This window comes from Orcinus orca, chromosome 1 (genome assembly GCF_937001465.1).
Source record: "Orcinus orca chromosome 1, mOrcOrc1.1, whole genome shotgun sequence".
Classification (NCBI taxonomy): domain Eukaryota; kingdom Metazoa; phylum Chordata; class Mammalia; order Artiodactyla; family Delphinidae; genus Orcinus; species Orcinus orca.
Window position 1 is genome coordinate 151,545,876 of NC_064559.1, and position 13,280 is coordinate 151,559,155.

The 13,280-nt window shown below is 39.8% G+C and overlaps 1 protein-coding gene across 2 annotated transcripts in view; it reads left to right on the plus strand.

The window, feature by feature from the left end:
- PTGER3 (prostaglandin E receptor 3) overlaps window positions 1-13,280 on the plus strand; it is a 69,478-nt gene that overhangs the window by 47,125 nt on the left and 9,073 nt on the right. Inside the window, exon 3 of one of the 2 annotated variants that reach the window (XR_007474272.1) lies at window positions 8,039-8,498. The exons of the other annotated variant lie outside the window; for it this stretch is intronic. The gene's annotated coding sequence lies outside the window, so the exon portion shown is untranslated. The remainder of the gene's footprint in view (window positions 1-8,038; window positions 8,499-13,280) is intronic. 2 annotated transcript variants of the gene reach the window in all.

Genomic DNA, 13,280 nt, shown 5'->3' on the forward strand with positions numbered 1-13,280 from the left:
TTAATCTGAGACATAATCTTTATCAAAGAGCAGTCAAATCTGGGGCAAATGTCTCTTTATCAGCCTGTGCCTTTCTGAGTTTGTGCCAGTCTGCAGTACCTCAGGTATAGAGCTATTACCATACATTTTGCTGACAGAGTTCAAGTCATGATCTCTATAACTGACATTTAAACTCTAGTTTGCATGAAATGGGAATTTGAAAAACTTAAACCACAAATCTGACCCAAAATTAAAATGAAAACAAAGGTACTCATTAGTTTACTGTAAATTTCTGAGGCAAAGTAGGGAAGGTCTATGGATAATCAGTGCTTATGCCTAATATTATTATGCAATCCTTTAAAAAGAAGTCTTTGAATATAACATGCAAGGTTGTTTGAATTCAATTTTGAAAAGAACATTGGAAGAAAATAATTCTGAAACCATTACAACCCATTGAGGCCTTTTAAAATTAGATTTAACTAGAAGTACCCAGTGGAACACTGGTTCTTAAACATTGTGGGGTCAGAGACCCCTCTGATAATCTGGTGAAAGTTTTGGATCCCCTTCTCACAAAAAGCACAGAGAATTTTTTTTACAGTGTCAGAGATTGTGCAGTCCTCCTAAAGTCTGTCTACAGATGTCTTGGAAATTTATACAAACAGGTTAAGAATTCTCAATGTGAGAAAATCTTTGTGATTCAAGGAACCTCACAAGTGTCCATGTTTGGTTTGAAAATTAAAATCGAAAACTGCAGCTAAATCAACATAATTACTTCCCTGTGAATGCCAAAATTCCTTGACATTTCATGTCAAGGAATGACATGCCCATAATAGTCAATCAGCATAATGCCCATAATAGTAAATCAACATAATGGGGGTAGAATTATTAAAAGCAACTACAATCATTTTTTTTTTTTTTTTTTTTTTTTTTGCGGTACGCGGGCCTCTCACTGTTGTGGCCTCTCCCGTTGCGGAGCACAGGCTCCGGACGCACAGGCTCAGCGGCCATGGCTCACGGGCCCAGCCGCTCCACGGCATGTGGGATCTTCCCGGACTGGGGCACGAACCCGTGTCCCCTGCATCGGCAGGCGGACTCTCAACCACTGCACCACCAGGGAAGCCCAAAACTGCAATCATTTTTTAAAATTGCCATCATGTGGGGAAAAGAAACAACACCATCCCAAACAGAAGAGGAGCAATATAGGTTACTTGCCAAAAACAGGTTGAAAAATGAAAGGACCATTTTTTGGAAAAGAATTACAAGTTATCCAATGACACATTTGCCTTACACAGAGTTTTAGTTTTGCCTTGTGTTGATCCAGCAAGAGAGATTTAAAACCAACTATTAAAAAAAAAATCAGTTAAAATAAATATCACCTCACCTGAAAAATGCAATCTCTAAAATGGTTAGAATCTAACTTCCAGTTATTTTCTGTTACGTGACTTTATGTTATGTTATGTATATGGATAAATATATTTTTACACTTCTGCCTGTACTATAGTTTTGTGTTGCTATTTAGAATGAAAGCAACAAGGAGGACCTATTGATTGAAACTCAGTAAAATGCAAGGCATACACTTGCAGACCTTACAAATGTAAAATTAATGATGCTTTAAGCCAATGCTTGAAGCTATTAGTGGAATGCAGTATTGATGTTTATAGTTTGCACTTCTCTAGAGGGAAACATCTGGAGCAATTAATGACATTTATCTTTGCATTTTTCTTGCCTTATTGAGGAAAAAAGTGCCATCTTAGAGCACTGAAATATTTATATTTTGGAAACCCTACACTTTGATACCAGAGCATCCTACATTCTGGATGTGTGTATGTGAATTGGACAGCTGTACATAGTATGCATGAAATTGCAAGTTGATTTTCATAAGTCAGTGGTTTGGAGTCTTCTCCTTAGAAGATCCATGAAAAGCCATTTTTAGAGGAAGAACAATTGCTCTTTGTTACTTATTTTCAACATTCCTTGACCATTAAATTTTTTTTTTTTTTTGCCTGGCCTCTTTATTTTAAGAATTGCAATGACAGAATTAATATTTACTTGAAAAATTTTGGAGAAATAATATTCATTTATTGCCAAGCTCTGAAGGGGAACTGCTACCTTAAATGTTTTGCAGCCCTAGTTAGACATGCATGGCTCCTCTCCTTATGACAGATTTTCTCCCACCATAGCCATTTTGCATATTTCTGCTACTATCCCTTCAACAGAATTGTCATTGAAACCTAAAATAATTCATTTATTAATTTAATTAATTAATATTTGACCACTACTGAGAGATTGCATGTTTAAAGTATTTTAAAGCATTTTTAAAGCAACATCATTTCTCTAAAATGTTCTCTAAATTTTAGTGGGTCATAATGAAAAAGAAAAACTCCCAGTGTTGGACAAGGAGTCAGAACACTTAAGTCTGTTTATCTAATTTGCTATTCAGTGGTTGTTTGCCCTTGACAATTTACTAAACCTCTCTGAACTTGAATTTTCTTATCAGCACAGGATTATTAGGATTAAATAAGAATGAAGATAAGGACACTTTTGAAAGCACTATACAAGTAGGTAATGGTTAATATTATTTTATTATCTGGATTTCATCAATGGAACATTAAATTTAATTATGACTTTTCTCATCTCAAACCACTATAGTACAGTCTGGCTAACTTAGTATTGGGCATTCACCAGAACACACAAGTGATATTAGAAGTCTAGTTCTGGTCCCACATAGGGAAAGATACATAGCTTTTTTTAAGTTTATTTGCTTCATCTGTACAATCAGAGGTTGGTTGATCTATGTGTTATCCTGTAGCTGAAAAAACATGATTTTCCTTTCTCTCTGGAATGTCATGAAGCTCATCTTGTCAGCTAAACACAGACAAGTTTTTCTCTTTTGAATTTTGAAAAACAGCTCATAGGAAATCTCTAGGCGACATAGACAGAAATGCCTATAAAACGTTTCTGTTCCTTTTCTCCCTAAAAAGAACTTTTAGTTTTCCAGCCTCCTTCTCCTATGAGATTGTCCTCTTACCAGACTGGAGGATCATTGAATTCAGGGGCCATGCCTTCCATTTCTTAAGTTTTTCTGCCTCCTTTCCTTTTCCTCCTCATCCAAACTACCAAATCCTATAATATTGATTGTTAGATGACAGATCTCATTTACTTCTTTATTTTTGGCTCAGGAAATATTACAAAGATTAGATTGTGTAGATTTTCATACACTTGGGCTTATCAATGTGTGTGTGTATGGGATGTCCATTATATCTCAAATGTATATTTCTTTTCTTCAGTGTTTCATTTTTAATCACAATATTTTATGTTCATGCCTTTAAAAAGTCAAGTGGCACTAAATGTTTATTATGACAGCTGAATGGATAAAGAAGATGTGATACACACGCGCGCGCGCACACACACACACACACACACACACACACACACACACACACTGGAATACTACTCAGCCATAAAAAAGAATGAAATTTTGCCATTTGCAGCAACATGGATAGACTTGGAAGGCATTATTCTGAGTGAAATAAGTTGGACAGAGAAAGACAAATACTGTCTGATATCACTTATATGTGGAATCTGAAAAATACAACAAACTAGTGAATAAAACAAAAGGGAAGCAGACTCACAGATATAGAGAACAAACTAGTGGTTACTAGTGGGGGGATGGGGGCAATATAGGGTTAGGGGATAAAAAAGGGTTATGGGATTACATGAAATCATGTATGTGAAACTTTTGAAAATTGTAAAGCACTATAGAATTTAAAGAATCTTTCATTCAGTTATAAAAAGCTAATGATACCCACACTCCTCATTCTAACCCTCCCCCCACCAGCCTGCTCTCCAGCTTTTTTTCAACATTTCTTCTGAAATATACCATCATATTTCTAAATAACATATTTATGTTTTTGTATCCTGCATAATCAACTTTGGACCTTGTAGGCTAATTTTCTATTTTGCTGGATTTAACTCTCTCCTCATGCATTGTCCCATTATGGTTCTAACACAATTTTATTAAATCAGAATTCAGTGTTTGCGTTTTTATGACAATGTAAATATTCTTAACTGCAGAATCAGTAGAACTGTCATCATGTTTCTTTTCTTGGACACATTTTTTTATTTTCTAGAGTTAAAAAATTATCAAGTTAAATTTGCTTAACTTTCTTTGTGCTAATGACCAAATCTTAACAGTTTTCCAAGTGCTCAAACCTATCAGATAATCTGTACCTCCTTTAGAGCCTAAGATTTTTTTTAAAGTTCCTCTTCTATTCAGCCTATTGCCTCTTTTTTATTAGATACCCTGTTTCCTAGATTCCACGTTTTGATGTATTTCTTGAATAATTCACTCTTTTGATCACACTGGTTTAAAATGGGCTTTTTAATAGAAAAAAAAAATGTAAGGAACCAAACTCCTAGAAAAGAAAATGATTTTAAATATACATGAACACTAACAACAATAGTGATAATAACAATAGTGGCAGATATCATTTTATGAGCACCTATATTTTACATATGTTATCAAATTCTCGTGTCAATGCCACAAGGTAGATGTTATTACCACTACTTTCCAGATGAGAAGTCTGAGGCTTGGGGAGGGTAAATCACGTGGCCAAGTCCACAGAGTTAGTGAGAAGTGTTAGCTGCGATTCTCACCTGATTTCAGGTTAGAATGTAATTGCTGTGAATTCACTTAGTGAAGAACTACTACTATGATTATTTTCTGAAGCATCAAGTTTATCTTGGAGAAATCCTCTAAGTCCCCATGAAAGAAAGGCTTTGACTCTATTCTGATGCCTGGGCATTTTTTCCGCAGCCAGAAATAATCTTGGGCAGCAGTGGGAAGGTGGTTTTTCCAACAGTACTGATTAGATTCAACAAACAAGATTTTCAGCAAAAATGTAGTCCTTATGTCCAATCTAGGCGTGTGCACACTACTGAGAACATTCAGACCTTCCCTGTTGGATGCAGAGCCGCTTCTGCAGTGGAGAGAATATCACCGCTGGCAGCAGATGGCTGCACAAAAAGAGGGCACTTCCGCTTGCTGCCCAGGCCTGTGAGTTTTGCTAAAAACTAAGAGCTTATCATGATCTGGGTTACTAAGTATGCATCTTTTTCAGTCCTTTTTTTTGTTTCTTTTTTTTGTTTTTCCTTTCATACTTTCTCTCCTGCTTGTAAGGTAACTTAGGATCGGGCTTAATGAGAAGGTGTTTTTGCTTCCTAATGACACAGGGACTCCTGGGAGAATTTGTAAAATTCAGGACCGGCCAGAGGGAGAGCCGGTCATTTGTCTGCAGTGAAACCATTCTGTTTATCACCTCCTCCTGTTTTATTTTGAAATTTGCTCTAGCTTCTTCCTGCAAAATACAATGCAGTTTCAGAGCGGAGCATATTTTATCTTTGAGAAAGAGAAAAGCTGTCCCCAGTTTTTGAGTCTTTCTTCCCTTGTTGCTAGCAAGCAAAATCTATTTGGTATATTTGACATTTTATCCCTTTACCAGTTTTCTCTTCAACTGGCTGCTCTGTTTTCTTCAGAACTGGTCAGGCTGATTAGAACAGTGCAGAACATTTTGCTCAAGGGAATAAAATCTCAGCATCTCCAAAACTTGAATTCTATGTTTTCAGATGAATGCAAATGGCAACCCACCTATAGCAGTTTAACTTGAAAAATCGAAAAAAATCAGTGCATCTTGGAATTTATCTTTGGTCTAATTTTGCATGTTATCTCTATTATTTCAATTGCAACAATAGTCAGCAATTCTCAGGCATCTCAGGGGTCGATTAGCATCTATTCAGAACGGGCTTAACCCAATTACACGTAAACCTTTATTAAAATATATATTTTTTATTTTTTATTATTTTTTATTAGTCATCTCAGCACTGTTTCAGCTTCCTTCTTGATCTCCCTTATAATGCCTTAAACTGGAAAACAAAGGCCCATAGTCACAGATTTAAAAGGTAGTCACTATATTTATTTGGTGCTATTTGCATTTTTTTAGCTCTTGGAGTCTCTACTTTTGCTAAAGGCTAAGGTGATAATTGTACAGTCTAAACTTAGTTATTTTTTAAATGTCTTTAAAAATCTTCTATACAGAACAAAACTTCCTTACAAGTCTATGTTCTCTGCTGGCTGAGTCAGGGGCTGGGAGGTGGAACAGTAGAGGGTAGGTTCTTAAACTTACAGTTGAAGGTATGTTGTCCATCTGTTTTCTCAGTTTGCATTAACTCAGTCTCTTTGAGCGATGTGTTCTTTCTTCATGGTTTCTCCCAGCTCCTTCTTTCCTTAGCCAAGATGGCATCTGTGTGAAGGAATAAACTTATATTCCCTCATGGCAATGGGGGCAGATAGAGAGGCAGCTTGTCCACACAGAGGACCTGGTTCTGTCCGCTGGGTCCTCCCTACCCTCTCTAGAGTTGATTTTGGTCTTCCTGGTTGCTGGGTAGCTGCTGGCATCCCCCGTTGATTCAGGGCTGCTGAAGCCTGTGAACTATTTCCTCAGCACACTTGAGCCCTGTGGTCCTACTTTGCTGACTCGGCCCTATTGCTGTCTCACTGGCACAGCAGACCCACAAGGCTCTGCCACTTCCTTCCTCTGGAAACTGCTTTGGGCTGTCCAACCCATAGGAACTGCTATCTCTGCCAGGGTGTCACTCTGGTCCTGAACATAGCAGCTCCATGGCAGCTCCTCTGGCGCTTAGCTTTCTTCTCTTTTCCATGAACCCCAGGGAGACTCTGGGGGACCTTCTCTACCACGTGAGGGCTGGGGGCACCCAGACAATCATCATGGCCTCTCTCTGCTATTCCCCTTCCCCAGAAGTATCCATACATATGTGCCAGGGCACACTCTGAGACTGTGTCCTCAAAGACTTGTAACCATCCCTTCTTTCTACTTGAGGTTTCTATTCTTTTGTCACCCTCCCACTTGTGGGGTTTGATGCTGAGACAGTTGTGGTGGAGAAGTAAAGACATCTCTCCTGCTTCTCTTCCTATATCATCCCCACCCCCAGCACTAGAAAGGCTTTTGACTGCCTCCATGCCATTTCCTCCTTCTTCAATTGGTCTCATTTGCCTGGGGCTATGATGATGGAACGGTTCCCCTGGCTGTGGGGAGGAAATGGGAAACAATACTTTTACTGATCCAAAAAATAATTAAGAGGTATTTAAAGCTTCAAAGAATATTGTTGTTGTTTCCTCAAAATACTTCCCCTATTTTTCTGAACTGCACAACTTCATTTTTTCCCATCTTTGAAAAAATAAGTTTAAAAAATATTTTCCCTTTCAATTGGCGAGTAGGTTGTGAGTTCCTAGGTTACCTTTATTTTCTCAGTAATTTTGAATAGTTAAAATAATTTTGTTATTTTGATCAATCTAAATAATGTTATTATTTAAATGAATTAGCAACATAACAGATAACTACAATAGCTAGGCCATACAGTACTGTATACCCAGTAACAACAAGTTTTCATTTTTCAAACCGACAATTATGGACATCAATAGGCCTCTGGCCAGCTCAAGTTCTCCATGACAATAAATCCCTGCAGGCCAGGATTTTTCAGGAACCAGGCTCAGATTAAAGTCTATGTCTGGGTATAGGGCTATATCCTCCTGGTTCTGAGAACCAGAAAACTCCAGATGTGGAACAAACCAACCAAATTCAATGAATCAGAGAGCAGCAAGGATGGTGTAGGAAAGGGTTAGTCTCTAGTCTACTATCTTGTTGATGCCAATCAATTGTTCTTCCTTTTGCATGGTTTACCTTTATAGACCTGGGGAGTGCATACAAGATAAGGCAGGTTGTGAATTTGACCAGGTGTGCATGGTTATCACCAAGATTAAAGAAAAAAAATCTCCCTTATACATACATAGTGCATCATAAGTCAGCCAGCAAATACTAACTAGTGCCACTCTGTGTCATACATCATGCTGGGCTCTTTGGAGTTAGTTAGAGAGTATTTTATAGTACAGGCCCTGCTTTTAAAGAACTAGAATCTTAATGAAAAGATCATGCATTCATTCATTCACTCAGCAAATATTTATTGAGTTCATCCTTTGTTCCAGGCGCTGTGATATGTGGGCATGATGCAGAAACAAAATAGATGTGAACCCTGCTTCCATGGAACTTACAATCAGGAGATACTTATACTTCTAAGTGACTTTGGCTATGTCCGAATAACCCCAATTCTAGCCAAATGGAAGGAAGAATGTTGCAGCCCACTCACAACTGATGTTCCCAAAGTGGGAGGCCAGGTGTAAGACTGTAATAATTTATCTAACAGCTCTGTGTGATTATACATATTGCTGTAAATGTACCTGGTAGAATAATCTCACTGAGGAAAAGTTCCTCCTGAGTTGGTACCAGAGGCAGATATATGGTTAAGCTAATGAAGCTCAGGCCTCAAAGCCCCTCATTTCACAGGCCTTTTCCGAGGTCTGGTTTTATATTCATTTCATTAAAGAAAGTTGTATATTCTTCAGGTTCTGCAAGCCTGGATCCAGTTCTGTCTGGTATGGTACCCAGGTATGCATGGAGAAAGTGGGATTTGACCTAGCTCTTGAAAGAAAAGTAGGCTTTGCATATTCCCCCAAAGAATGAGAGCCCAACATATATACAATGGAATATTACTCAGCCATAAAAAGAAACAAAATTGAGTTATTTGCAGTGAGGTGGATGGACCTAGAAACTGTCATACAGAGTGAGGTAAGTCAGAAAGAGAAAAACAAATACCATGTGCTAACACATATATATGGAATCTAAAAAAAAAAAACAATGGTTCTGAAGGACCTAAGGGCAGGACAGGAATAAAGATGCAGACCTAGAGAATGGACTTGAGGACACAGGGAGGGAGAAGGGTAAGCTGGGACGAAGTGAGAGAGTGGCATGGACATATATAGGGCAGGACAGGAATAAAGATGCAGACCTAGAGAATGGACTTGAGGACACAGGGAGGGAGAAGGGTAAGCTGGGACGAAGTGAAAGAGTGGCATGGACATATATACACTACCAAACATAAAATAGATAGCTAGTGGGAAGCAGCTGCATAGCACAGGGAGATCAGCTCGGTGCTCTGTGACCACCTAGAGAGGTGGGATAGGGAGGGGAGGTGGGATAGGGAGGGAGGGTGGGAGGGAGATGCAAGAGGGAGGAGATATGGGGATATACGTATACGTACAGCTGATTCACTTTGTTATAAAGCAGAAACTAACATCACTGTAAAGCAATTATATCCAATAAAGATGTTAAAAAAAAAAAAAGAGGGCTTCCCTTGTGGCGCAGTGGTTGAGAGTCCACCTGCCGATGCAGGGGACACGGGTTCGTGCCCCGGTCTGGGAAGATCCCACATGCTGCGGAGCGGCTAGGCCCGTGAGCCATGGCCACTGAGCCTGCACGTCCAGAGCCTGTGCTCCGCAACGGGAGAGGCCACAACAGTGAGAGGCCCGCGTACCGCAAAAAAAAAAAAAAAAAAAAAAGACCCAACGCAGCCAAAAATAATAAATAGAAATTAAAAAAAAAAAAAGAATGGGAGCCCATTCAGGATGAGGAGAATTGTAGGGACAGTGTACATGGTGAATTGGAGGGCAGTGAGTTGATTGATGGGCAGTAAGAATTGCTAAAGTAGGGATCCAATTACCAACTCATCAACTAAGGTGTCTGCAATGGCCAATGTTGTTATTTAGTCTCTTTGCGATGTAAGAAATGGAGCACCACTCAGGTTAGCTCAAGCAAGGGAGGTTTATTATAATGGAATATCATGGCCTGGAGTTGGAGGATCCAGAGAATCAACTGTTGGAATAAATGAGTTCCTTGCTAATCCTCCAGCATCATTGGACCTAGCTATTTTCTACCTGTTTGATCGTGTTTCCATTACCAACTGCCAAGTCTTTCTCTCCACTGTCAATATAATTTCTTAACTTTATAATTTTTCTTTACTTACAATATCTGCTTCCTCATGGCACTGGTCCTGCTGCTAACTGCCTTATCTTTTCAACATTTTCAAATTCAGATTCTCAAGAGAGGAAATATCTGCCTTGTCAGCTCATTGTTCCTTGACTGGCAAGGCTATGTCTTAGGTTTGTATACCTTGTCCAACTGGGTATTCCTGGGATATGCAGAATCCTTGTACAAAATATGGTAGCCTGTGGATGTGGATACCCCTTCAGTGGGGCTGTGAGCAGAGGAACTTCCCTTATAAGGGTCTGTAGGTGCAGGTGTTATAACGAATGACATGTCCAATGTAGCTGAAATAGCTAATACTTCCTGAGAGCTTACTCCGTGTCAATTTCTGTTTTAAGCACTTCCTATACATTCTCCCTTTTAATCCTACTGATAATATTATGGGGTAGAACTACTGCTGTTCCCATTTAACTGAGGAGGAAACTGATGCCATGCAAATTCAACTAACTTCCTCAAGGTCACACAGCTGATAACTATTGGAACCAGGATTCTAACCAGGTATATTTTAGAATCCATTTTTTTTCGATGCCATAGGCTGAATGTGGGATTTTATGAGGGCTGGGTTATGGCAGACGCTAGAGGCAGAGAAATCACTTAGGGGACTAAAGAAGGTTGCAGTGACACTGTGGGTGGGTAATAAAAGGAGGAACTAAGAAAGATGCAGAATGGTTAGGGAAGAAAGGATTTCCCAGATACATTAAAAAAAAACCCAAGAATCACTTGGATTTGGTGATAAGTTGGAATTGGAATTTTGAAATAAATATTCAAGTAAAATGCATTATAAGTGCCCTCCTAATGAAAAAAATCTAGTTGGAAAAGAGATTTAAATTTTCTTAGCAGTGGAAAAATGACTAAATTGGCTCTTGGGAAGTATAGTATCCAAAGATTTTATCGAATGCTGTGGAAGAAACTATTATATTCTTCTTACAGAGAAGTAGTATTCAGTCAAAATTTCCCCACCTCTGGATATTACCCACAAAAGGCTGGCTAGATTTCAGGGTATTGAGAAACTCTCGTATTTCATTTATATAATGTAAGCCAGATTTCTGAAGGGAAAACTCCCCCCCCCCACTTACTTTGTAGCATGAAATAAAGAAAATTTCGGGGGTGAGGTACAACCTCAGTGTTGATCCAGCTTCTCCAAGTCTCCTGAGAAGCCAGATGTGAGAGCAGGTGTTGCAGGCACTGTAACAGGTATGGCAGAGGGGTGGATAGTATTCCCTGGGAGCCAGAGACTAGAGCAACCATTGCTCCCTGTAGAGTCTGGGATGCTCCTCCCAGAATGGGATTTTTTTTTTTTTTGAATTTTTGAATTTCACTTTATTTTTTTATACAGCAGGTTCTTATTAGTTATCCATTTCATACATATTAGTGTATACATGTCAATCCCAATCTCCCAGTTCATCACACCACTACCATCCCCCTTGGCCACTTTCCCCCCGGCCACTTTCCCTCCTTGGAGTCCATATGTTTGTGCTCTACATCTGTGTCTCAAATTCTGCCCTGTAAACCAGTTCATCTGTACCATTTTTCTAGGTTCCACATATATGCGTTAATATACGATATTTGTTTTTCTCTTTTTGACTTACTTCACTCTGTATGACAGTCTCTAGATCCACTCACGTCTCTACAAATGAGCCAATTTCGTTCCTTTTTATGGCTGAGTAATACAGAATGGGATTTTTAACATTTAGCCTTCCTTCCTGCTTCTGGCTACCAGTTATCAGTCTGTAATCCCTCAAATTGTGTCAAAGTCTTAGACTTCTCTGAGGTGGGAAGCCGTTCTGCCTCCTCAGCTGCTGCCCAGCTTCACCCAATCTTAGTCCCAAAGTGAAGTGCCCATTACTGCCAGCTGCACTTGTGCTTTTCTTTCTTTCTTTTTTTTTTTTTTTAAATTTACTTATTTATTTAACTTTGGCTGTGTTGGGTCTTCGTTGCTGCACGCGGGCTTTCTCTAGTTGCGGCGAGCGGGGGTTACTCTTCGTTGCGGTGCGCAGGCTTCTCACTGCGGTGGCTTCTCTTGTTGCGGAGCACGGGCTCTAGGCGCGTGGGCCCCAGTAGTTGTGGCACGCGGGCTCTAGAGCGCAGGCGCAGTAGTTGTGGCGCACGGGCTTAGTTGCTCCGCGGCATGTGGGATCTTCCCGGACCAGGGCTCGAGCCCGTGTCCCCAGCATTGGCAGGCCGATTCTTAATCACTGCGCCACCAGGGAAGCCCACTTGTGCTTTTCTGACTCTTGTACATTCAAGCATGTGTCTTTGTTCAAGCTTTCCCCCTCCTCCCTACCAATTCTTTTCACACTTTATACCTCTTGATGAAACCTCAACCCCCAAAATAATTTTATTTCCCTTTCTCTGAATTCTTAGGGTTTCTACAATCTGTACTATTGTGAGGAAACCAGTGTGAATTAAATTTAAGGTCTATTCTCTTTAGAACACATTTTAATGTTTTAGAAGGAGAAAAAGGCAGAACGTCTTTAAAAGACTAGGTTAAAACAGAAGCATTGGAAGTCACATAGCCGAGTTTCAGTGTAATATTTTTGGACTGTAAGGCTGTAAAAACCTGAAGATGAAGTTCTACTGAGGAGGAGATTGTCAGACATTAGAGCCTTTATGTAGCCTTAGCTGCTCAGTCTCAGGGAGAGCATGAGGACCATCGTTAGAAAAAAGGCGCTACACCTACCTCTTTCATCTCTCTGAGAAGAGAAAGATGAAGGGAAGGAAAGCTTTGAAGAGTAAGAAGCAAAACTGTTTCTTTTTTTTTTTTGCGGTACGCGGGCCTCTCACTGTTGTGGCCTCTTCCGTTGTGGAGCACAAGCTCCGGACGCGCAGGCTCAGCGACCATGGCTCACGGGCCCAGCCGCTCCGCGGCATGTGGGATCTTCCCAGTCCGGGGAACGAACCCATGTCTCCTACATCGGCAGGCGGACCCTCAACCACTGCGCCACCAGGGAAGCCCTGTTTCTTCTTCTTGCTAGTGTGGAATAGGAGGACCCAGAGTAGAAGCGATGCCTCACTCCGAGACCAGCAAGTGCATAATGACGGTAGATAAAGCGGTACGCATTTCCTTAGAATGTTGCTGAAGCTTCTATATCTATCTTTATCTCTTATACAGAATAATTAACTGATTTTTTAAAAATCAGAAAGCAATATTTTTACTGTTAGGTAATGAACTAGGAGCAAAAGGCCTAGTTTCTAGTCCTGGATCTAGGTCTAGACTTGAGCAAGTTACTTAAATTTGTTGACCTTTTATTTATTTTTTTTCATCTATAAAATGGAAACAATATCCACCCACTTGCAGGCACTCTATGTAAAAACACATAGAAACCATTTAAACATTAAACAGTAATT